This window comes from Podarcis pityusensis (genome assembly GCF_964106645.2).
Source record: "Podarcis pityusensis genome assembly, chromosome: 8".
Classification (NCBI taxonomy): Eukaryota; Metazoa; Chordata; class Lepidosauria; order Squamata; family Lacertidae; genus Podarcis; species Podarcis pityusensis.
Window position 1 is genome coordinate 3,392,994 of NC_138033.1, and position 16,422 is coordinate 3,409,415.

The window sequence follows — 16,422 nt, forward strand, 5'->3', positions numbered from 1 at the left end:
AGAGAGAGAATAGGAAATCCTACTTTTCAAGTTACAAGTTTCCAATTTTAAGCTTGTAACTGTTTTCAGAGATACAATATTAAAGAACCCACCTCAACTTTTTGGCTTCCGGCCACTTAGGAAGCAATTAACACAAGCCACAGAAAATCAGAATGGGTTCTATCTATTGCAAGGAGATGGGCATTATCACTGAGAGATAGGAAACCTGAGATTCAGAAGCCAGGTAGAGTGAGTAAGCGAGCTTTTATTTTATTTTAAAATATGGAACCCCTGGGCTATGCACAATGTCCAGGGCAATGGGTTTTAAGTACAGTGGTACCTCGGGTTAAGTACTTAATTCGTTCTGGAGGTCTGTTCTTAACCTGAACCACCACTTTAGCTAATGGGGCCTCCCGCTGACGCCGCGCCGCTGGAGCACGATTTCTGTTCTCATCCTGAAGCAAAGTTCTTAACCCGAGGTACTATTTCTGGGTTAGCAGAGTCTGTAACCTGAAGCGTATGTAACCTGAAGCGCCTGTAACCCGAGGTACCACTGTATGCAGAAACATTCATCTTTAGCAAAGGAATCATTCTTTCTAGCACTACTTCGCCAGTGCCTTTAAAGAGTTTGAGATATATCCTGCGGAGGACATTAACATGGTCTCTAGGCTCAAAGGAACACGAAACGTGTACTGCGATCTGTTCACCATCCGGCTAATGGTTCTTCCCTGGGGGTGTCCTCTCTCATATACCTTACATACCCCTACTGGGGAGAGAGGCCAAGTTCTTGGCCTGCTGGGGACCCAACATCAGAACTTTCTGCACGTGTTGGAAATGCACAGGCACTTTTTAACCACACAGAACAAATGAGGTTTTATGGTACAAACAACTTATCCAGATTTCCTAAGAGGCACAAATTCCCCTAAGCCCCAGCCTGTGCCCTGAGATGTATCAGGGTTTCAAAGGATTTCCCTGCTCGGCTTCCTCCACCCCACCGCCCCCGGTAATGACTCGAGGCTCTTATGATTTCCTTGTTATTGTTTCTCCTGGCAGCTCTTCCATCTGCCAGATTCTGGTTGTGTTCGAGCCTGTTGGCATGCCATGATCTTGCAGAAGAGAAAGGGGTTAACTGAAAGAGGGAGGGGAGCCAGAAGGAACTTGAGGGAGAAAAGAACACAGAGGTTTCCGCCCGCAGCCAATGAGGCGGCAGCGTTTGAAACAAGGACGGCCAATCAGGTGCCACATCTGGTTGTTCAACATCAGAAGGGAAAGGGGGGTTCAAGGAAAAGGACAACATAGTGGTAAATCCTGAGGTGCCCATCTAGGAACATCCTTGCACCACAGAGGAGTGCAGTTCAAAAGAAGAAAGCACTCAGGTGTTCCCTATCACCAAGGAAAGGATGCCATTTATTCCTTGCAGAACCAAGGCCTCATCCCCTCCATGTGCAACTCAGGAGGCGAGTCCACGAGCTGCTTAGATAGCAACATAAGCTCAAAACACTGGTTTAGATCGCCAGATGGCAATAATAATAATAATAATAATAATTTATTTGTACTCCGCCCATCTGGCTGGATTTCCCCAGCCACTCTGGGCGGCTTCCAACAAAGACCAAACATACACTAAAATGTCACACATTAAAAACTTCCCTTATACTCCTATACTCCCCTTACTCCACACAAAGTGGCAGAGACTGTTTAGGGCTTTAAAGGTTAACAACATCACCTTGATTTGTTCACAGAATGCACAATGTCGATTTCTTCATCAATAGCTCTCAGGGTGCTTCACAAGATAAATGCAATTTTTTAGAATTTCTCAGCAATCATTACAACCACCCCATAAAGGGAGTCCACGTCCCCTGCAGTGTGTGTCTGACCAGTATTCCAGCTCTGACCTGAATCAAGAGGTTGGGTACAACAGGTCTCTGTCTGGAAAGAGCAAGTCTGAGCCGAGGAATATCCAAGCGATTCCAGTTTTGCGCCATCGCACAGCAGAGGAAATGCACAACCTCAAAAGCATCTGCAAGGACAAGCCATTCAGGTAAGTGGCCAATTAACAGCTGTTGGATTCCAGGCATGGGCAAGGAGTTCCCCCAGCTAATTTTTAATTGCCCCATAGAAAGTATACAGGCAAGGGAGACTTAAGGGACACACCCATCATCTTCATAACCGGATCTTCCTTGTCAAAGCTAAACACTACATCACACTGGCTCAACCCTATCCGGTCACTGGTATCCAAGCAACCAGCCTAATTTGGCTCAGTGGCTTCCGCCCCGTTCTTCGGGACAATTCTGAGTGGAGCAATTTACCTGTGGAGACTGACAAAGACCCTTTTCTTAGCCACTAACCCTGCTCCATTTCCACTGAATGGGCAGCCACAAGAGCTGGCTTACGAAGCAGGCTGAAATGGCCAACTCTGAACAGGTACGTTAACCTTTTGCACTCTAAAAACACAGGTGCTTTGTCAGCTGAAACTTTAGGGGGGTTGGGTCGGCATTCTGATCTTCCAACTCAGGCCTCCAAATTGCAAGCAACACGATGACTCAACTTCTAGTCATCAACACTGCGAGGGGCTGAAACCAGCAGGTTTCCTGGTCCTCCTCCTGACAGGTGCAAGTCTCAGGCAGCTCACCGGCCAACTCACCAGGGCTGAGTCAACTAGCTTCTGCACAGCACAGAGGTTTTCAACCTTTTTGAGTCCACAGCTCCCTTAACCAACTACCGTATTTTTCGCTCTATAAGACGCACCAGACCACAAGACGCACCTAGTTTTCGGAGGAGGAAAACAAGAAAAAAAATATTCTGAATCTCAGAAGCCAGAACAGCAAAAGGGATCGCTGCGCAGTGAAAGCAGCAATCCCTCTTGCTGTTCTGACTTCTGGGAAAGCTGCGCAGCCTGCATTCACTCCATAAGAAGCACACACATTTCCACTTACTTTTTGGGAGGGAAAAAGTGAGTCTTATAGAGCAAAAAATACGGTACATTCTTTCTGCGGCACCCCAGGAGCCCAGTTACGTCACCCCTTGCCTGCAGAGCTGGCAGTCTCTCACCCTTTTTCAAAAGCCCTCCCTTGTGGAGTGTTCCCTCAGCCTCCATTCCTCTCCCCTTGGGAGTCTCTGAGCTTGCGCCCCCCCCCTCAAAGAGAGGTGTCTCCCAGAGGCACCATTCGCCTGCGGAGCTTATAGCCAGCGCTGCTGCAATAAACAGCTGTGCAAGCCTTTGGGAGGCAGAGACGTGAGGGAGCCGATGGAAAGAGGGACAGATGCCAGTGTTGCCCGCAGCACCCCTGACCATCATTCAAGGCACCCTAGGGTGCCACGGCACACTGGTTGAAAACCACTGGCACAGCACTTCCTGATCCCTCCCTGAATCCTCTGATCCAAACTCTCCTGCAAACTCACTCAGCTCTACTCCTTCTCCAAAAGTACCAACAAAAAATGCCATTTGCACGACACACAATTCCAAATGAGGCGAAATTCAAATTTAACCTAATGTTAGGAGTTTGGGGAAACAAGCAGCATGCCAGACCCCCTCTGATCCCTGGATCCCTCAAGTGCTGAAAGCTAATCAAGCCTTCTAATTCCGAAAATAGCCAGGATGGCTTCCCGGTGAGGTGATGGGGGGGGTTAAGGGGCTCAATGTGAGACGGCAAATGGGCAGGGGCCCCTCCCTTAACCGACAAAGCCAGAGTCTGGAGTAGAGAGTTTTGAAGTGATATGACCTAGAAGTAAAGCAGCAAGCTAGTCAGAGAGTCAGAGCAACGTTTGAGAGCAAGCTTTGATTTCTGCTTGAATCCAAGGCTGCAAGATGGGAGAAGCAAGGCTCCCCACCCTTGGTGTGTTAATGCTCTGAACCCCTCCATCGCAGGTCCAGGTAAAGACACCACAGTCCCTGCTGTACCTCATTTCCGAAAGGAAACATGAACCCTGGGTAAGTGCCTGGGACCCCTGCTCTCGTGCACTGCTCGGGGACTGGGACGGCGCACGATAATGAGCTTCGTGTTCTTGCCACGACTCAAGAAGCAACCGATTTGACCCCAAGGATTGCTCCAGCTCTCTTCCAAGTTGTGCAGTAGCTAATTCCCTACTGCACAAGAATCACAGAAACAGGCACAGGGGCCCTTAGCGATGGCAGAAAGGGCAAGGAGGAAGGAATTGGCTTTGGGCTCATTTGAGCTCACTGCACAGGCATTTGGAAGCTTGCACAGCACCAAGGAAGGTCATTCCGGAAGGCCTCTTGTGTTTTAAAAGGGCTTCCACCCTTAGGTCTCTTTATACATTGGGCTTAATTAGAATGTTCTCACTGAAGACGGTTCTAATTAAACCCCAAACAATTAGGAGCTGTTAGCACCAGTCAGAGAAGCAAGTAGCCGAAAGATGCGTCATGCCACACAAGTGTGTTCCTCCAGTCAAATGAGGGGCATGTATCACGAAGCGCCGGTGTTAGCCATTCCTCTGAGAGACACGCAAGGAAAGGACTTCAAAACCAAAGCACTTTTTGCCAACGAGAAACTGGACTTTGCCTCTGAAGCAGGTTCTGTTCAAGGACAAACCAAGGTCAGCTTCCAAGTTGTTTTTTTAGAAAAAAACAAAACACAGTGACAATTGACCTCCTACAAGGTCATGCCAAACTGGACAAAACTCCCAACGGCAACGTAAGATTTTTCTAAGCGATAAAGCAATCACAAATGAAATCAAAGTCCCTTTTCATTTACGTATAATCAATCTTAGTCTCTCGATGGCTTCCAAGAGGAATTTGCTGTAATGATGATTTTAATGCAGTCTGGCAGCAGACCATACCGCTAAGCACTAATTGTGTTGGGGGTGCGCGCGAAATCTATCCTTTCACTGGACAACACGGAGGTTGTGGGTTCTTTCTTTCCCCCTCCCGATCTCCCGAGAAAGATTCTGTTCTCAGAGTGATACCAAGTCCCTAAGGGTCTCCACCAGCAGAAATGAGATTGAAACCAAGTCCTACCTTCCTTGTGGAATGGGCGTGAAATGGCGACCTTTGCATTTTCAGTGACTACTGCCTGCAATTGTGCTCATGTAGTGACGCGGGTGGTGCTGTGGGTTAAACCACAGAACCTAGGACTTGCCAATCAGAAGTTCGGCGGTTCGAATCCCCGCAACAGGGTGAGCTCCTGTTGCTCGGTCCCTGCTCCTGCCAACCTAGCAGTTCAAAAGCACGTCAAGTGCAAGTAGATAAATAGGAACCGCTCCGGCAGGAAGGTAAACAGCGTTTCCGTGCGCTGCTCTGGTTCGCCAGAAGCGGCTTCGTCATGCTGGCCACATGACCCGGAAGCTGTACGCCGGATCCCTTGGCCAGTAAAGCGAGATGAGCGCCGCAACCCCAGAGTCACTCACGACTGGACCTAATGTTCAGGGGTCCCTTTACCTTTACCTAGTGGGTATAGAAGCCCCTTTAACTGGTACAGGGCTGGTGCCCAGCAGCCATTTCTGCATCTCTATGAGATTGTATTAACTATCTCATGAGCTTGTTTCCTTTTGCCTTATTTGTACGCTATTGCATCTTCGGCCTAGCGATAGTGATGTTTGCTAATTTTGAATGCTATTACGAACCACTTCAAGCTCAACCTGGTATTTTGGAAAAGCTAAATACAAATATTAAACCTAAATGAAACAGTTAAAAACGAACAGCAGAAACCATTCAACCCTGTCGAGTTGTGTCATGCAGCGAAAGCATTTCAGGACACAGAAAGATCACTGGCAGGGGTGGAGGGAAGAATGTTCAGAAAACAGACTTTTCCCCCTGCAGGTTGTTTGCAGGCCTCCTAAGCTTAATTTAGTCACTCCAGCTGTTCCCCTACCAGCTTTGCTGTGCAAGAGCTCTCCATTTAGCTGGCCTCCTCTCGCTGCTTGAGCAGATAAACTGAAAGACCTGCCTGAAAGCAATTCAGGCAGACGAGGCAGCAGCCTGCCTAGGTGGGTCTTCGCGGAGCCTGCTTGAACCCAAACCAGTGTTCAAAATTAGCCAGGCACCGGGCGCAATTTGCACCTGGCTATCAGTCACTTGCGACCGAATGAAGGTGCCTGGATGCCAGGATGGCGCCTGACATCTCTACCACCTGGAGGTGCCTGACTGGAGATCCTTGGATCTTGACTGTTTTCACACACTAATGCCACAGCATTATTTATCCGTTATATTTTATCTGCACAATCAGAATCAATTTCAGGAACCAAAAATCCATTCTCTGTGCAGCCTGAGCAGGAGCAGTGAACAACGCTATAGTTAATTGTTATCGCTTGCCTTGCCTTACCCCACCCCACTAGCCTGCTCACAGTTGTGAAGAATATTCTTGCGTTATGAATGGTCCATGTCACCATTAAGAAAAAGAAGTCAGAATAAGCCAATACAGTGATACCTTGGTTTACGAACTTAATCCGTTCCGGAAGTCCGTTCTTAACCCAAAACTGTTCTTAAACCGAGCCGCGCTTTCCCTAATGAGGCCTCCCACCGCCAGTGCTCTTCCACCGTTCAGATTCCGTTCTTAGACCGAGGTAAAGTTCTCAAACCAAGACACTATTTCTGGTTTTGCCGAGTTTGTAAACCAAATCGTTCTTAAACCGGACTGTTCTTAAACCGAGGTACCACTGTCCCTGGATCAAGGGACTTTTCTTTTTTAAGTTCTCAAAGGCCTTAACCTAGCTCAAGGTTGTCATCTGAACTAGACAGATGTTTTACTGATAATTAATCAGTGTCATCCATCATTTGAAAAATAAGACTTGAGAGCCCTCTTGCCCCAAAATGGCAACTAGACATTCCATTTTGGCAACTGTAACCTTGGTTTGACCAAACTGTGGGAGGCAGTGGAAGACAGGAGTGCCTGGCGTGCTCTGGTCCATGGGGTCACGAAGAGTCGGACACGACTAAACGACTAAACAACAACAAACCTTGGTTTACAGAGCCATTTAGGTCCAACTTATATATCTGAGTTTCTAACACTGACCCAAACTGGAAAACATCATGGTGAAAAGGAACTATACCCAAACTAAATGTGTCTTTCATAAACATGGCAAACAGGCATCCGGCGCCGGATCAGGTAAGACTGGGGAAAGCAGCGCATTTCTAATAAAAATGAAAGAAATTTGAAATTAACCATTTAAAAATGGAAAAGCGCCAGCCATCTGCAAGCCTGCTCCTTTGAAATATATCAGGATTTCCTATAAAATAAATCGACACAGACTTTAAAAACAAAGAAAGAAACCTTGCATAATGAATTCACACATAAAAGCCAAGATGTGAGAGAGAGAGAGGAAGCAGTGATTAGATGCAGCCCAGATCTCAGGGCACATGAGGAGCTTTGCGGTGATGCTTCAAAACACACCCCTGGTTCGAGATGATCGGGGGGGAGGGGGAGACGATAAGGGTGAAGGGGAAGCACCATATATGTGGTCTTCACACAGGTTCTCTGCAACGCAGCTTGTTTCGAGTCAACCATAGATGGTGAACCCAGAAATGAACTACGGCAGGATCAAAGCACAGAATTATTATTATTATGCACACGGGTGGCGGGTGGGACGCGGGTGGCGCTGTGGGTTAAACCACAGAGCCTAGGACTTGCCGATCAGAAGGTGAGGTTCGAATCCCCGCGACGGGGTGAGCTCCCGTTGCTTGGTCCCTGCTCCTGCCAACCTAGCAGTTCGAAAGCACGTCAAAGCGCAAGTAGATAAATAGGTACCGCTCTGGCGGGAAGGTAAACGGCGTTTCCGTGCGCTGCTCTGGTTCGCCAGAAGTGGCTTAGTCATGCTGGCCACATGACCCGGAAGCTGTACACTGGCTCCCTCGGCCAATAAAGCGAGATGAGCGTCGCAACCCCAGAGTCGGCCACGACTGGACCTAATGGTCAGGGGTCCCTTTACCTTTACCTATTATGCACACAAGAGCTTCGTGTGAACCATTGTCTCTACCCCAAAACTCAAGACATATATCACCTTTTCTGAAAACCTGCCACCCATTTGACAGGGCTTGGCGGACTGCATCCAAGGCCTGAAGGAGGAATTACGACTCAACCTCTGAAGGCATCCAAGGGATGCAGCCAACGCTGCTCCACAACTTTCCAAATACTTTGTCACTCCCCTAAAACCCCTTGACAGAAGTCCTCTCACTGATCTTTTCACAGAATGGTATCATTACGCTTCTCCAGCTTCTCCCAGGCGTCCACCACACATCGCACATCTGTTTTCAATCAGCCAAACAGAAATATTTGTGATGGGAAAGCCGGCACATCGTGCAGGGGGGAAGTCAGAGATAAAGGCTTCCCTGTGACATTAACGAGCAGAGGCTGAAGCTTCACAGGCCTGGGCTTCCTCACATTCCTCAAGCGACTTCCTACCCAATTCTACAAAGCTATACTTGACACCAAAGGATTCCAAAGTGCTCATTAATAAAGAACATCACAACCCGTCAGAGCCACCCCCGACAGGAAAGTAAAAATTAAAAGGGTTTAAAGGCGTTATCTTGGCTCCCCTCACCCACACAACTGTTTGCATATGGCAGGAAGAGCGAAACCATGGCTCTCCAGATATTGTTGGACTACCATTCTCATTATCCAGAGCCACTGGTTGTGGTGGATGGGGGCTACTGGGAGTCCAACACCACCTGGAGAGCCACCCCTGGTATTTGTCATTCTGTGTTATGGTGGGGGGGTGGAAGAGGGGGTCAAAAGCAAGTCCTGAACAGAGCTGCAATTTCTGCAACCATGGGCCTTACGAACTTGGGCAACTAGCCTGCCTGCTCTTGAGGTGGGGTAGCTGAAGATGCCAGTGAATCCACAATGCCCTGCTGGTCCACTTGCCCTTAGGTTTGTTTAAATCCTATCTGCAAGATGTAAAAAAGGGAGACCTCGTTACCAGTGATGTTAAATTCTCGAGAATAAACTTTTGGAGAATATTCTCAATTAATGAGAATATTAGAGAATTTTCATTTAAAATAGGAGAATATTCATTTTAAATATAATTTTAATGAACTGAAAATGGTATAATTAGTTAATATACATGTTTATTCATGGGTAAACTTGTTCAGATGGCAACCAAAAACTGTACAGATACTTCTATTCAATGGGGCAATGCAGTGAATTCACATTTTTTGATTTTTTTGCACCAAACTTGAAATTGAAAATTCAACGTGAATGTCTCACGTTAATCACTAAGCCTGCCACTAACCGTATGCTTACCATCAACTTTGAATTCTAATTATGTTGCCAACTGCCAATGGTGAATGACACAATGCCCAGTAATGTAACTGGATCAAAAAAAATCATTTTTCATTACTTACACTGGCAATATCACAGCTTGACTTATTATTTACTAGATTTTTTTAATGTGGGTTGTAAAACTGGTTCTTACATTAGAATTTACAGTTTGTGGAGAATATTCTATGGAGAATTTTCTAGCAGAGAATATTCTCACCTCACATTACTACTCCTTCCCATCCTGCTTACAAGACCTTTCCTACCAGCTCTCTAGACCAGTACAGTGGTACCTCAGGTTAAGTACTTAATTCGTTCCGGAGGTCCGTTCTTAACTTGAAACTGTTCTTCACCTGAAGCACCACTTTAGCTAATGGGGCCTCCTGCTGCTGCTGCGCTGCCAGAGCATGATTTCTGTTCTCATCCTAAAGCAAAGTTCTTAACTATTTCTGGGTTAGCTGAGTCTGTAACCTGAAGCGTATGTAACCTGAAGCGTATGTAACCAGAGGTACCACTGTAGTCTTCAACCTTTTCAAACCCAGGGCTCCACCTTTGAATTGTACTGGTGCTCCTGTTGCAACCCACCTGACCCAGTAGGGCAGCGGTTCTCAACCTGTGGGTCCCCAGATGCTGTTGGACTACAACTCCCATCACCCCTAGCTAGCAAGTCCAGAGCTCAGGGATGATGGGAGTTGTAGTCCAACTACATCTGGGGAGCAACCGGTTGAGAACCGCTGCAGTAGGGGGTCCAAACACACCAGCTGAAGATTGTTAAACTATGGAACTCGCTTGCACAGGAGACAGTGATGGGCGCCAACCTAGACGGCTCTAAAAGATTGAGACAAACGATGAGGAGGGCTATTGATAGCTATTTGCCATGACTATGTTCTGCCTCCACAGTTCAAGCTTCCAAATAGCAGTTGCTGGAAACCACAGGAAAGGAAAAGGCTCTTGTGCTCGGGTTCTGCTTTTAGGCTTACCATGAGCATTTTGTCAGCCATTGTGAGAACAGGATAACGGACTAGATGGGCCATTGGTCTGAGCCATCCGGCTCTTCTGATGTAAGATCAGAGCTCTAGAAGAAATTATTGCTTCCCACAGGGCAGAACATGTCTGATATATCCTCAAATATAGTTCAAACTGAATTAGTGATTTGCACCCGGCTCCCTGTGAGCTTCAAGGTTCAGCAGGCTCTGTCCATTCAAGACCATTGGCCTCAGAAGCGTTCCCAATGGGCCTCCTCTCTTGCCAGCGGAAACTCTTTCCCCTGTAACCAGATAAGAGTGTGCAAAGTGACCTATGAAATCCCTCACATCTGCTGCCAGGAGAGTGACTCTCTATTAGTCATATCTGAGAACTATCAGCCACTGCCAGAGTCTGGCTGCCAGCTTCACTCAAGAGGCGCTGAAATATTCTGCGCCAGAGCTTTTGCCATCGGGACACCAGACGGAGACCTCGGAAAAGCCAAGCTCAGAATGGGTCTGTGCCAAACTGGACTTCTGGACATTGCTGGTCCAGCTAAATGCACTCACTTCCCTCCCTCTCAAAGAGTCAGGCACCTTCTGATTTCATCCCTTTCTCTAGGGCAGGGGTCAGCAAACATTTTCAGCAGGGGGCCGGTCCACTGTCCCTCAGACCTTGTGGGGGGCCGGACTATGTATTCTTTTGGGGGGTGAACGAATTCCTATGCCCGACAAATAACTCAGAGATGCATATTAAATAAAAGGACACATTCTACTCATGTAAAAACACTAGGCAGGCCCCACAAATAACCCAGAGATGAATTTTAAATAAAAGCACACATTCTGCTCATGTAAGAACACACTGATTCCCAGACCGTCCGCAGGCCAGATTTAGAAGGCGATTGGGCCGGAGCCAGCCCCTGGCCCTTAGTTTGCCTACCCATGCTCTAGGGATTAGCATGCCCAGAAGGCAAATGGGTAGATGCAGGCATTAAACAAGGAGGGAGGGCAACAAGAGGTCTATCATCTCTCAGCACACACACAAGCCTCTGCATGGACTGCAGCTCTGAGAGATGCAGGAGGCTCCGGCCAATTGCAGTCAGCGCCTGAGCAGCGTTCAAAGGAGAGAGGGGCATAGGAGGGAGGCAGGGGGACCAGCAGGCATGCCAGGAATGCAGAGAGATCTGACACAGGCATCTCCAGCTATCCCACCTCAAGAGCAGGCCGGCCGCTGAACTCTTCAGCAGTCACGTGGCCTTCAGGACCAGTCTATGGCATTTTATAATAATCAATTAATTAATAATAAATTTATTCCCCAGCCACTCTGGGAGGCTTCCCACAAAATATTAAAATACAGTGGTACCTCGGGTTACATACGCTTCAGGTTACAGACTCTGCTAACCCAGAAATATTACCTCCGGTTAAGAACTTTGCTTCAGGATGAGAACAGAAATCGTGCTCCAGCGGCGCAGCAGCAGCAGGAAGCCCAATTAGCTAAAATGGTGCTTCAGATTAAGAACAGTTTCAGGTTAAGAACAGACCTCCAGAACAAGTTAAGTACTTAACCCGAGGTACCACTGTACAATAGTCTATTAAACATTAAAAGCTTCCCTAAACAGGGCTGCCTTCAGATGTCTTCTAAAAGTCTGGTAGTTGTTTTTCTCTGACATCTGGTGGGAGGGAGTTCCACAGGGCGGGCGCCACTACAGTGGTACCTCGGGTTACATATGCTTCAGGTTACATACGCTTCAGGTTACAGACTCCGCTAACCTAGAAGCAGTACCTCGGGTTTAGAACTTTGCTTTGGGATGAGAACAGAAATCGTGCTCCAGCAGTGCGGTAGCAGCAGAAGCAGGCCCCATTAGCTAAAGTGGTGCTTCAGGTTAAGAACAGTTTCAGGTTAAGAACGGATCTCCAGAACGAATTAAGTACTTAACCCGAGGTACCACTCTACCGAGAAGGCCCTCTGCCTGATTCCCTGTAACCTGGCTTCATGCAGCAAGGGAACTGCCAGAAGGCGGTTCTTTAGGCGGCTTGAGTGGGACAGAGCGCATCATTTAAGACACAGAATGCGATCCAGCTGTTTTGAGGCAGCATGGAAATGAAAACCCAACACTGTGCCCTTGGTCAAAGTCCCTCTCCCTTACTTGGCCACCCAAAATTTACCACTGGATGTGACCATCTCACCTTGCCTTGTGGCAGGGATGCCTCTGGTGGAGACACCAGGCGCAAAGCCTTCCCCGGGGCCACAGGAACTGGGAGGCAAGGCTGAGCCACGGAAATGCTGGTCCAGCCCTCCACACACAAACAGCAGTGGTGCTGTCAGGTTAGACAAGCCAGACAGGAAGTTGCACTGTACACAGTCAGGCCGCTGGTCCAGTTAAGTCTTCACTGTCTACACACCGTCTGGCATCAGCAGTCCAGGGTTTCAGACAGGAGCCTGACCCAGCCCTCCTGGAAAATGTTGAGGGTGGAAGCCAGGACCTTCTGCCAGTGAGCAATGGCCCAGGGAGGAATATTTGAAGACAAGGAAAATATGCAAGGAAAACTCACTCCTCCCCCCTTACAGGGGTTTACTGTTTTGCTTTGAATGGCCAAAGAGGTGGTCAGAAGGCGCCTTGTGGAGGCAAAGACAGTCTGAGTGGTGTCTGAATAGCAGACCTCCCTGTAGGAGGCCCATATAGGCCACCCTGTGCACTCCCCAGAGGAAAGGGAAGACATGGATGTTTAAGGAATCACAATCCTCAGCAGATTCCTCCCACCACCTCCAGAAATCCCAGTTGCGATGGGCCTTTTAAAAGGGGGGGATGTCCTTTCCCCATTTTGCACAACGCCCTCAGGTGCAGAACCATAAATGTCACAGGGCTTGCGGCGGCAGCAGCGCTTCCGCAAGCGATTACTATTTGGTGGTAATTAAGCTGCTAGTTGATTGAGCAAGACCCTTAATTAGCTCTTTACATCGTTACCAAAATTACAGCATATTTTCCCTGCTAAAAACACACACGTGGGATGGGAGGGAAGGACAGTTTGGTGGAACTCACAGCAATTGCTACTAATCTTCATTAGCGGGAAGCATACCCATTACTTAAAAAATATCTAAGTGAGTCTAAGGGGAAGGTTCCGCTGCTAAACAACTCCTCCCTTTCCTCGCCTGTTGCTCATCTCAACTACAATGGCGCTGGGACAACCTCTCCACTAGAGAATGGCACCTCCCCACTACAGAAAATCTAGGAAGTCTCAGCTCTCCCCATTTCCCTCTGTAAAGCAGGTGTCAATATATAATTAAAAGATGCAGCCTAATACTTGAGCATCTTCTCTCTCCCCCACCCCACAAAGCTCTGCAAGTCTCAGCCAACTCCTGTAGAATGACTTAGAGGCAGATCTGTAGGGAAATGGATGAATCTAATTGATTTACCAAGCTTTTCTCTCTCTCTCTCTCTCTCTCTCTCTCTCTCTCTCTGTGTGTGTGTGTGTTTTGTGCTAGTTTAACTAAGATTCGTTTTATTAATCACAACCTTTCTTTGCTGTGACACATCATTCCATCTTGCTTGCTTCAGAGCCAGGAACTACGATACCAGCTATTTATAATGAGAATAATTTAAAACTAATTCCTACCCATTAAAGTAATTCCTGACAATTGCCTTGTCATTTTCACTCTAAATACTCCGAGTTCCCTCCTGCAAGGCTGGCTATGTCAGAAAGAGTCTGCCAGAGTTTGCTCAGTCAAACATGTCCCCAACATTCAAAACCCTCATTCCTTTTCAAAGCACAATGTAAACAAAGGAAGGGAGACACAGAAAGGAGGCAACAACTGAACCATCTCAAGCACAGGAAAATTCCTAGGAATTCTGTGCACTCCAGCAGTGGATTAGCATGAAGCTGAGAGCGAGGAAGTTTCTGGAATTTCCAGAGACTTCCTAGTTATCTGGATTAAGAGCAAGAGGGGCAAACAAGCAGCACTATTAGGACCACACACAATTCACAAGTTGATATTGTGTATATGTCCCAACCTTCTCTTCTGATGAGCTCAAGGTGGGGTACACAACTCTGCCTCATCTCATTTAATCCCCACCCTGTGAGGTGGGTTAGGCTGAGAAGCAGTGACTGGCCTAAGGTCACACCCAATGAGTGTCATGGCCTAATGGGGGGTGGATTTGAACCATGGTCTCCCAGATCCTGGGACGCAAGTGGCGCTGTGGGTTAAACCACAGAGCCTAGGACTTGCCGATCAGAAGGTCGGCAGTTTGAATCCCCACGACGGGTGAGCTCCTGTTGCTCGGTCCCTGTTCCTGCCAATCTAGCAGTTCGAAAGCACGTCAAAGTGCAAGTAGATAAATAGGTACCGCTCCGGCGGAAGGTAAACGGCGTTTCTATGCGCTGCTCTGGTTCGCCAGAAGCGGCTTAGTCCTGCTGGCCACATGACCCGGAAGCTGTATGCCGGCTCCCTCAGCCAATAAAGCAAGATGAGCGCCGCAACCCCAGAGTCGGTCACGACTGGACCTAATGGTCAGGGGTCCCTTTACCTTTACCTCCCAGACCCTAGTCCAACACTCTAACCACTGCACTACACTGGCCCTCTGGTTCACTTGCATATGCAGCTCACTTCTGTATGAGGCACTTTCCCTGGGCCTAACCACGAAGCCACACACCTGGAAGAGGCACCTTGCTTCGGCGATTGGGCCTCTGCTCTTCTCTTTCTCCACCGGACTCGAAAATTCCATTTAACAGGTGGACAGATTACACACCTCTCCCTGTCGGACTCCCATCAGCAAGATGAGACAATCATTGCATTCCACCCCGTGCCTGTATGCAGATAGCACCACATAGGAGAATAAAGTTTCCCAAACACTTGTCTTTGGTTCTCTGGGGCAAAGCCAAGGGGAAAAGGTCAAGGATGTAGCAATGCTGGCAAGTTCACCATGGGCATGCAGACCTCTGTGGCAGGAACGTGAAAGGGGGGAGGGGAGGCAACTGGCATGGTAAAATAAACGAGGAACCTGAAGATATATGCAGCAGACTAATCACATGAGAGGGACGCGGGTGGCGCTGTGGGTTAAACCACTGCGCCGCTTGGGTTTGCCGATCGAAAGGTCAGCTGTTCGAATCCCCGTGACAGGGTGAGCTCCCGTTGCTCGGTCCCTGCTCCTGCCAACCTAGCAGTTCGAAAGCACAAAGTGCAAGTAGATAAATAGGTACCGCTCTGGCGGGAAGGTAAATGGCATTTCCGTGCGCTGATCTGGTTTCACCAGAAGCGGCTTAGTCATGCTGGCCACATGACCCGGAAAAACTGTCTGCGGAAGCAGACAAACGCCGGCTCCCTCAGCCTGTAAAGCGAGATGAGCGCCGCAATCCCAGAGTCGTTCACGACTGGACTTAACTGTCAGGGGTCCCTTTACCTTTACAGTGGTACCTCGGGTTAAGTACTTAATTCGTTCCGGAGGTCTGTTCTTAACCTGAAACTATTCTTAACCTGAAGCACCACTTTAGCTAATGGGGCCTCCTGCTGCTGCCGCGCCGCCGGAGCCCGATTTCCGTTCTCATCCTGAAGCAAAGTTCTTAACCTAAAGCACTATTTCTGGGTTAGCGGAGTCTGTAACCTGAAGCGTATGTAACCTGAAGCGTATGTAACCCAAGGTACCACTGTACCTTTAATCACATGAGAGGGAGGTTTGAGCTTCCTTTTCCTCTGCAGTTCCTGGGCTTAAGTGTGCATCTCTCAGATGCAACTGGCTTGAAGGGAAGGAATTCCCCCTCTGCAGCATTTTATTTCCAAGAGCAGCTTGCACAAGAGATGGTGCTTCAACCACTGGTGAAGTGGAGGAGGGGAAATGCAGAGAAGTGCAGCTCCTTCTGGGCTTTTATCTAGAGCAGGAGCAATGAGCTCACCTGCACGAGCACTACAGTTACTGGGAAACAAATAAAGGGATAATGAAACTTTCCAGTCTAATTGCACGACAGACAGACAAATTAGCATAGAAGCAGCCTGAGAATGAAGACAACAATCACAAAGAGGTCAGATCCATTCCTTTTATCTGATGCAGCTCCTAACTTCACACCAGCATTTCAAACGGTAATAATTATTCGGAAGATGGTCTGCAATTCCACTTAAAAGCTAGAGACTGAAATTCAGCGGGCTGAGTATCTTTTGTTAAAGCTCAAGGTGTTTTACAAGTTGACCCGATTCAGCCAGGAGTCAACACCTCTGAGATCAGTGGTGCTCCCTCCCAGGGAATCACGCTCAGGAATGCAGCTGTGCTGAGTCTAATAAACTG

General features: G+C 48.0%; 1 protein-coding gene across 5 annotated transcripts in view; it reads right to left on the reverse strand.

The window, feature by feature from the left end:
* PAK4 (p21 (RAC1) activated kinase 4) overlaps positions 1-16,422 on the reverse strand; it is a 73,942-nt gene that overhangs the window by 46,639 nt on the left and 10,881 nt on the right. Inside the window, exon 1 of one of the 5 annotated variants that reach the window (XM_081018743.1) lies at positions 8,715-8,818. The exons of the other annotated variants lie outside the window; for them this stretch is intronic. The gene's annotated coding sequence lies outside the window, so the exon portion shown is untranslated. Of the gene's footprint in view, positions 1-8,714; positions 8,819-16,422 lie in introns of those variants that run through there. 5 annotated transcript variants of the gene reach the window in all.